This window comes from Limulus polyphemus, unplaced genomic scaffold (assembly GCF_000517525.1).
Source record: "Limulus polyphemus unplaced genomic scaffold, Limulus_polyphemus-2.1.2 Scaffold2258, whole genome shotgun sequence".
Taxonomy (NCBI): Eukaryota; Metazoa; Arthropoda; class Merostomata; order Xiphosura; family Limulidae; genus Limulus; species Limulus polyphemus.
This window is the reverse complement of record NW_013667868.1, coordinates 122,460-132,767: the sequence shown is the minus strand read 5'-3', so window position 1 is coordinate 132,767 and position 10,308 is coordinate 122,460. Positions and strand designations below refer to the sequence as shown.

Genomic DNA, 10,308 nt, shown 5'->3' with positions numbered 1-10,308 from the left:
CCATCGCCAACTCTTGGGCTACTCTTTTACCAATGAATAGTGGGATTGACTGTCACATAATACCACCCCCACAGCTGAAAGGGCAAGCATGTTTGGTAGAACAGGGATTCGAATCTGCAACCCTCTGATTGCAAGTCAAGCTCCCTAACCACCTGGCCATACTGGGCCACAAAAAAGAGAAATCATTGCCCTTGAATTTGTCATGGAGTTAAAGCAGAAAACAAGATTAAAAGAGTTTCAAAAAATTAAAAAGAACAAACATTGTTTCATAACTAGTGATGGTTATAGTAACGTACATCTTTTACAAATTATTCTAATGATATCACAGTCTGAAGTTGTGTATGTAGTATAACAAAATAATTTGAAAAGTCACAAATCTGATAATACGAAACAGATCACTGCATTCAACTTCCAGCAAAAATAAATGGTTTTGCACTATAATGCATTGCCAGTTTGCCCCTGAAGAAGAAAGGTCCACCTTTCGAAAGCACTTGGGTTATAGGATTTTTATTCTTTTCCATGTATTTTGGTAGATATCATGAAAAGTAAAAAAAAACCTAAATCTTGGGAAAGTTACAAGAAGATGTGCAATTTCCATCTGCAAACATAAAATGAAATTAGAAAATTAGAATTATTCACAGCCAAATGTATAACTGAATAGTAACATAAGAAAAAATAAAATATTTAAAAAGTCTAGTTTATGAATCTACTAGAACAAGTATTAAATTTGTTTAGAAGAAAAAATATTGGAAAAATAAAATACAAACGTCATAAATCAATCACATGTAATTGCATTCATCCTAATTATTACTATGGCTTGTTTAGTGAAGCACTATAAAGCTGTTTCAACTAAGTCTTAATTCTGTTCGTACAATCATGTATCTATCCAAGTCAAACACGCTGTTCTCCAAGTACTACAGAGATAAATTTAATAGTATTAGACAGAAGTTTTATTTTGCACAGGCTACCAGACCCCAAGCTGATCAGTCTAAGCTTAGTTCCGTTTGCTGTGCCTCAATACATTTATATGAATCAGCTCTAATTCATCTAGTTTATCAACACTACAATATCTTTAATACAACAACACAGCAATTCAGTGTACATATATTCTCTATTATTCTCTCTAAGAACCATGTTATTTCAAGTTAAAATCTCATAGGTGAATGAAATACACATGTATCACATTCTTTCTATTGGATGAATTGCAATACAATTCTTCAAATGAACTCAATATTCATTATACCAGTGTTACAATACCAATTTCCACAAATTAGCAAGAGCATAAATATATCAAGTATTTAACATTTACTTCAAGAAAAGGTTTAATCACCAACTACAACAGTTTAAGAACAGAACATTTACTGGGATTTCTAGAACAGATCTAAATGCTGTCATAGAAATACAATTCAAGGGGCGTAGCAACACAAAACACTAGATCTTATACACGGAAATGTGAAAGTACTATTTCTCTTCAGTTTGTTCATTATCTGAAGCAAAAATATGATAATGTGTTATGTATCGTTTTTTCAAGTTTTCTTACAGTTGCTCTCATATTCTGCCACCAACATGGACATAAGATCTTTTATGTCAAATATTCATATAATATCATTGCTCTAAAGGCTTGCAAAAACTGTGAAAAAAGATAATAAGCTAGAACATATGGTAATAGATAAATGTGACTACTGCCATATTCAAATTAAGGTAACAGAAATAATTACTTTAATGCTAGCTCTAACAGATAAACTAAAAACAGTACTTATGAGACAGTAAAAGCAGCTCAAATCTGAAATAAATAGTGAAAGTTAGAAAATTTTGAAATCTACATTAAGAGGGAATTTTTCAGATTGAATTAAATTAAGTATTGTTAAAGTAATTACAGGGTGTTGAATGCTACAAATATAATAAGTTATTGTTTATTGGCCATAGCAGAATTAGCCCCATTTTCTAACTAGCCTAGGGTGATATTGAGATACTGGATTTATGGTATCTACAATAAATACATTTTTCATTTGTTCTTTTATAATCGTTATTTTCACTTCAGTCATCAAAGCAGATGTACTGACTTCTGTGCTGTGTTGTTATACATCACAATTCCAAATGCCGATCCCTCGGTGCTAATCATGAAACACTCAAGATTCTACACTAGCTGCTACTAACTGTACTCTTGATTCACCAAGGCAGATAAAAACAAACAATCACTACAAAGCAAGCTTTAATATATACATACACATTACTTCACAGACTTGTTTGTTTAGCATTCCTTTTACGTAGCTAATTATTATACATCAAGAAATAGACACATTAGTTTCTTGTAATGAAAATAACCATAATATTCATGTATTTAAGCCAAAAGAAGTACAAAACACTCATAAATCAGTAAAATCTAGCCACAGAAACTTGTTGAAGACCTACATTATCAGATAAAAGATTACCAAACATTCACATATGTCGGTGAATTCTAATGAACCTTTCACAACAAAAAATCACCTTTTCTGTACACTTAATTTTGTCAAAATCTAGTATACCTTTAGAAAAATATCCAGTCATACACTAAACAAAAATCTATATTGGACTATTTAAGCTACAGTTTTTTATTATGTCATTTCAGAGTTCTAATACCATTTTTAAAACACATTAGGACATATTTCACAATTCTGTATCAAAACAGTGATATATCTTACAGCTTCAAATTTCCAGCAACTTAAGCATTAAGAAAGATTATATTTTCAAAATATTTGGATTTTAAGTTTTTGTGCAAAAAATCAGCCTGTTAACAAACATAAAAACATACAATGTGCAATGTACAATTTTTAATCATACTGTGAGATATTAGTGCAACCTATGATAACTAACAACCACAATTCATGTTGGTTTACATAACAAGTAAAGAGAACTTGAGAAAGAGTGAGCTTCACACATGAATTTGTCACAGGGTTAAGAAAACAACAACATTTAAATATAGTCTCAAGATACAAGAAATGCCCATAAAACCCTCAACTTGTTTTGATAAATAATAATGACAGTAATTACCTTTTTTATTTTTTTAATGACTTAATATTCCTATTCTGAAGCTTAGTATAAAAAAGTTAATTTCAAGGTTACAAATTTGATTCTTTTAGAAAAGTGAAAACATACCTTTGTGTTCAAGTTCCATCACAAACAAAACATTTTGCATCAAATGTATTTGGTAAATACCACGAGGAGTACAAACTATAAATCTTGAGGAAGTTACAAAAACACGCTGGAAAATTTCCATCTGAAAAACACAAGAAAAATTATAATTTTTCAAAAAATGTACAACTGTACTTTAATGCAAGGAAAAAAAAACACACCTTAGAATGCAGTTCATGAATCTACCAGGGTATAAGATAGGATTTCAAACCTCCCCATCCATACGTTTCAAAGTGCTGAAGCAACAAAATAAGCCCCATACATGCAAATCTTCAAGTGGGGTTCAGAGGTTTGTTTGTATGTTAAGTTATATCTGTTTAAAAGCTACAGTAATTTTGTTTGATGAGAAGAAATCATGTAAACTAGGTTAGGTTTATGAGTACAGTAGGTAACAGCAAAGTATGCTGAAAACTTAGTCCCAATACACAAAATACTAAATTAGTGTTTATCATAATTAAATAACATAAAAAAATTATTGAAAAGAAGCTATATTTGTTAAGATATAAATTATCTATATGAAGAGTACTGTTATCAGAAATATTATTACCTTGTTAATAATTATATTCATACCTATCTAATCAGGTACAAATGAGGATATGAATGCGTAGATGTATATGTACAATAATATTTATATATAAAATGATTTTGTGTATGCATATCAGTAAACCGCCAATTAAATATTCAAAATGACATTCTATTCCATTGCATGATTCATATGTATGTATACACAGTGTATATGCTAATGTAAAGTGTTCAGAAATGAGTCATGATAATCATCCTGCCATGCATTCCATTTATAGGCACTAAATTACATTTGCAACTGATTACATATATAGCATTGGTAACTAAATGTCACAGCTCAAATAACCCATTAAACTGTCAAACCTATATTATGCAAATATTATGAACGGAATGCATACAGATTGTATTATTCTGACTGCTTTTTGTTGAGTGTTCTATATGATTATGTGATATAAAATATAAATGCAGATAATCTAAAACATTTGTCAATAATAAATTATTTACCCTTCATTTTCCATAAAAGCTATTTAAATTCTGCAAAATGTACTTAGAGGGTGATAAATAATGTTACGTTTGCACACTAAGGGTTAATGATCAGACTAATCTTAAGCCATTCAAGAGAAGTTTTTATACAAATATCTAAATTACTCAGACAAAAAATATTTACAATTTTCTTATAAACTAGACCACCCAGGTGCAGGTAAATAGTATTTCCAGTGTGGAATATAACACACTGTTTAAAATTGGTGTGTAGGCAATATTTTCACCCTCCACTTATGAAGAAATTTTGTGGGTTAACCCCTGTTGCCCATATGGCTTCACCCCATATGGCACAGAACATGCTTCCTATGCAGGAGCTTGAGGATTCAATCCTTTATATATCTTTGGATTATTTTTTGCAAAACAATTTTTTAGTCAAATAATGTTAATGCATACATTGTATGAAAAGCACTTTATTAAAGCAAACACATGATAAATTGATCACTTTTAAACAATGTTTCATCCCAATTATTATTATGGCTTGTTCAGTGAAGCATTATCTTACTACTTCAAATAAGTCTTAATTCTATTCATTCAATCATGTATCTACCAAAGTCAAACACTCTGTGCTCCAAGTAATACAGAGTTGAATTTATTACAGTGTTAGACAAAAGTTTTATTTTGCACAGGCTACCAGAACCCAAGCTGACTGGTCTAAGCTCAGTTCCGTTTGCTGTGCTTCAACATTTTTCTATGAATCAGCCCTAAAAATTCATTCATCTAGTTTATTAACACTAAAGCTGCATGAGCAGTGATATTTACTAACTCATTTACTGTAGTTCCCATTCATAAATTACATTCAATTAATCAATTAACAGTGTTTATCAAACCATAGTATTACAATCAAAATAAAACTGGCAGTGGGTGCTGCTAGACAGTTGCATTCCCTCTAGTCAGCAATTCAAAATAAGTGACAGTGGCAAATAGTCTTAGTAGCTTTGACATAACAAAGACAGGGTAAGCAAGTTTGATGGCAACAAGAAGTGAACCCAAGACCTTCAAATCTCTAAGGCAGAACAAACTTGAAGTTAACAAAATACAAAAAAAGGCTAAAATTAAACACAGCACAGACAGCCCATTATGTAGTTTTGAGCTTAACAACAAACATACACAACAAAAATATTTGGATTACTTGGATATTTGAAATAATCAGAAATCCTAATTTCAATTAATTTCATAATAATCAATTTAATAATAATTTGAATTAATCAATTGTTAGAAAAATCAGAAACAGTAATTCTGATTAGTTGATTATTTTCATGCCAATCGCTTTAATCATAATTTCAACTGACTGTTAAAATAATTGGAAACATTAATTTCAATAGCTTGATTTAATTGTAATTTCAATTAGTCAATTAGTTTATGTAACACTAACCAATTATATTGATTAAATCACCCAGCTCTGAATTCAACTCTACAAAATCTTTAATATTACAAAACAACAAATTCAGTACAGATATCCTGTGTTATGTAACCCAAGAACCATTCTATTTTGAAATTAAAATCTCGTATAGTAAATGAAATACACCTGTATCATATTCCTTTGATTAGGTGAACTATAATATAATTTTTCAAATTACAAATTTACTGAAATATTAACTTTTCTGAACAAGCCACAAAATAAATACATCAATTACTTTTAATTTTTCTCTATAAAAATCTTCATCATTAACTACAGTGAATTATGCAACTGTTTGAAAACCTGAATATCTCAACTTTGGTGTAAAATTTAAAGGCATGATAAATGTTTATTATAACTACAGACAGCTCTCATCCATCAACACCAAAATCTCTACATTAGATTTTTGAACTGTTAATTTTTTTAAGTTCCATAGAACATGAAAACAGATTCCTCAACTAATTTGTATCATGTTAAACATTTTTTTATGTTTTTATTCAATAGAAAAAAAAACTGATTAGTCCATAGTAAGGCAATGGAAATATCATGAGCATCATGAAGTTAGGAGCAATAGATATTTGGTATGATATCATAGTTTTAATTCCAACTGTGAAATGTATTTGTCTCATCAATTAAAGAATATTTTTACCAGAACAACACACTAAAGTTGTTTGAAATCCTATGATTTATTGTCTTTAAAGGACTATCTAAAATAATCCTTTTTCTGGAATTTCTCATCAGATCTAAAGGCATCAGGTCACAGAAATGCAACTAAAGGGGTCTTGCTACATATAAAAGTATTGGCTCACAAACATGAAAATATTATCAAAGCACTCTATTTCTTTTAACTTTGCTGTCAAAGATGCTCTCAAATACTGTACATATTGTCAACATAAGATCTTCAATGCCAAATAATAATATCAGACCACAGTTCTAAGTGTTTTCAAAAACTGTAAGAGAAATTATAATAGACTAGTTCAGATAAAAGCCACATGGCTACTTGAAGTTTTCAAAATGAGGTAAACAGTTTTTTTCAGCTTTTTCAATTTTATAGAAACAAATTTAATACTAGATTTAACTAATTAGCATAAAGATATTACATAAGAAACAGGAAATGCTATACAGGGGTAGGCTAGTTTTGAAATAAATACGAAAGAGATTTAAATTGAATAAAAACAGTGTTAACAACCATCAAAAGGTGGTGACTGCCACAAATATGACAAGTCAACATTTGATAGATACAGCAGTATTAACATCATTTGTGTACTGAAATTTTGGAATCAGGTCAATTTTCAACTCTCAATGTACCAACAATATGACAGAAAAAACAAACATTCACTTGGTGCAGAGGATACCTAGCAAAACAAATAATGAATCATGACAATGAAAATACAGTAACAAACAATGCTAAATTCTGAAGTAACTTATGCTTAAACTTCCATAATAGACATGATGGAGAAGACTTATCAATTTGGTATTCCTTTGTATGAATGATTATTATTATTATTTTTATATCTTAATTCTCAAAGTCATTTTTAGTTTATCATAATTAAAATAAGCATAACTCGTGAACTTAAACCGATAGCAAAAGTAAAAAAACCATCACAACCTATGTGTAATGGCTTGTTGAAGACCTCATCTATTAGACAAAAAAATCTTCAAGCATTTATACAGGTAGATGAAACCACACTTTTCACAATTAGTCATTTCTTAATGTATTTGTGAAAATGTCCTACCATCTAGAAGTTTTACTTAATTTCTAGAGAAAAACACTTATATTGTTCTATTTAAAATGCTTTTACATAAGCATATCTAATTTCATATTTCTAACACAATTTTACAAAACATAGATTTAAAAACTTATTCTATTCTTAGTTTCAGTTTAAAGGAAACCTAAGCATATAAAAGTACACTATTTTCCAAAATGTTTATGACTGATACAAAAAATCTATTAACAAATACAGATATATACACACTGTAAAATTATAATAATCACAATCTGTTTTGGTTCACAAAATAAATAATGTTGTTTTTTTAATTTTGCTCAAAGCTACTCAAAGGCTATCTGCAACAGCCATCACTAATTTTGAAAGACAGGCTAGAGGGAAGGCAGCTAGCCAACACCACCCATCACTAATCCTTGGCCTATTCCTTACCAACAAAAAGTGAAATTGACTATCACATCATAACACCCCTCCACATCTCAAAGGGCTAGCGTGTTCAATAAAGTGATTTAAACCTGTGACCTGAAGATTGCAAGTTGAATGCCCTAAGTAACAGGCCATACCACACCAGAGAAGACTTGCACAAAAAATTTAGCTTTGCACATGAATTTGTCGCAGGACTAAAGAGTAAACAAAATTAACGTACAGCCTCATGAAATCAAAGTTTCATTAAATCCTCAACTTTTTTTTAAACTTATTGATGACTGTAAAAGCTTTCACTAAAGCATTTAGTAGTTCAACATCTCACACTCTGCAGTTTAGTTACAGAAAATAATTAACTTGAAAGGTTAAACTTATGTACATAAAAATTCTATCATAAAAGTGAAAACAAACCTCTGTATTCAACTTCCATCACAGAAAATGGTTTTGCATCAAACATTATGTATTTTGGTAAATACCATCAAAATCAGGAACTTCAGATAGTTACTAAAATAACTATACAATTTCCATCTGAAATACACAAGAGAAAATTAGAAAAATGAAAATTATTCAAAGTGAAATGAAAAACTGTACTTTAATACAAGGAAAACAAAACATATAAGACTTCTAATGTATGAATTAACTGAAACAAATATTTTTCAAGCAACATCTGTTAAATTCTTAGGAATAAATTTCTCGACAATTATCAAATATATATATCTTATTCAAGTATTATTTTTTTTAAATGGATAAAGCAAATTTTTCAACACATCAAATTAAACTAAAATCTTAGAATGTTTGTTTATTGAATTTAATTAAGAACTGTTTTAAAAAATGGTATAAAAAAATTCAGAATTGATGTCCATACATTTGTACAGTACTGTGATAACATGCAAGGTAGTATATTTAGGCTTACTATCATTTTCTTAAATTATTTACAGTAAGTCACCAATTAATACTTTTTGTTTTAAAAATTAAATTTCCCTTACTTTAACATATGTACAGAGTGCACTGCATTTGGCAGGATTCTTTCTTGTTCTGAGCAACCCCAGAAGTTGTTTTAGTTTTTCTCTCTATCTTTGTTAACTGACCTATCTGGTTGGGCTTGATTAATCTTTAGTATTTGTATTACCTTGTCAGTGCAAGACAAAGTTGGAAACTCCAATATCTGCCCAAAATATAATCATGCTTACACATTCAGATCTCTCTCTTTCAATAAGTGTAATCAGTTAAAATTGGCTAAAACATTTAGGTAATTATAGCTATTCTAAAGGTGTAAAAATTAGCAAGTGATGGATTTGCTATAGAAACCAGCAATAAAAAGTATGCCAAGAAAACATGGAATATCTCACAATTAGGGAACTGGAAGTCTTGATTTGCTACCTTCTAATTTTCCCTGATACCACCTGCTGATGAACTATACAAAGAACAAGTCAACCAATATATCCAGTTCTTGCTATTAATCATCAGTCCTTCAAAGTTGTAGAGAGCCTAGTTGATACCTGGAGTGCTTTTAGTGATGTTTAATGCAGACCAGCTCCTAACTATTATAGTGGTTGGTTTTAAATTTTTGGACCTTAATGTATGTCAAAAATTCACTGTATCACTGCTCATAGTGGCAGATATTCCACTTACAGTTGTCCTAATTCATTCAATGAATATACTGAAACCAAGCCACACTATGCTATAATTATGGGTGATTACCAGACTATGTATGGACATTGCCCAAGATGTCTAGAAGCATATTAAATTGAATGTCTTAAGGCAATGAACAATATTAGCACAAGAAAATGGGATAAGCCTAAAAACTTGTAATAACCACTTGCCCAGTCTCAGGGATCTAATACAGAGGTTATATCTCACAACCTATTATACAATTCTTTTGAAAAAGGTTTAAACTACTTCCTTATTAAACTCCTACACATTCTGTTGGAAATGAAACCAAAGCAGTAGATCAAATCTACACAAACTGACCTTTCTCTACTAACTGGGGATCCTAAATCTAATTTAAATTTTGTGATGTTTGTTGTGGATGTGATTAATAGATGTATTCATGCTTCTGAACAAATTAGTTCTTGGGTTACTTTATACAATTTTTATTTATATGGTAGCAAAGGTTCATTAATAAGTTTCATGGTGGAATACATAACACAGTAAACTTGTAGCACATTACTGCCAAGTATTTAAACCCATGTCCAGACTCTTCTCAAAGTCACTTAAGGTGAAACCATTTTATATAAAAACCAACAAAACGGTTAGTTGGAGGAAATTCTGATACATTTTTTTTTTCAATAAACACACTCTACTTTCATTGGTTTGATACATCTTTTATCAGTTTCAACATACAAGAGTCATCCTAGGGAACAGTGTTTGGGTTCATGAGGTCAAACTCACTGTTTCCCCATATTAAAATGTAATGCTGATACTTTATTTATAATGGTTGGAGATGGCTTAAATGGGTAATGAAGAAAAACTTTAATATAAGTTTAACATAACAGCAAATGTACAACGTTTCGACAAGGTATTGATGAC

At 30.0% G+C, this 10,308-nt stretch overlaps 1 long non-coding RNA gene across 3 annotated transcripts in view; it reads right to left on the bottom strand.

Annotated features, from left to right (window-relative positions):
• Positions 1-6: 6 nt before the first annotated feature.
• The window catches only part of LOC111087526, a 13,319-nt gene continuing 3,017 nt past the window's right edge, over positions 7-10,308 (bottom strand). For 2 of the 3 annotated variants that reach the window (XR_002612197.1, XR_002612198.1), the window contains exons 2-5: positions 8,766-8,944; positions 8,191-8,307; positions 3,136-3,256; positions 7-598 (exon numbers count right to left, since the gene is read on the bottom strand). This is a non-coding gene — a long non-coding RNA (uncharacterized LOC111087526). The remainder of the gene's footprint in view (positions 599-3,135; positions 3,257-8,190; positions 8,308-8,765; positions 8,945-10,308) is intronic. The other variant, XR_002612199.1, reaches the window with a different exon arrangement.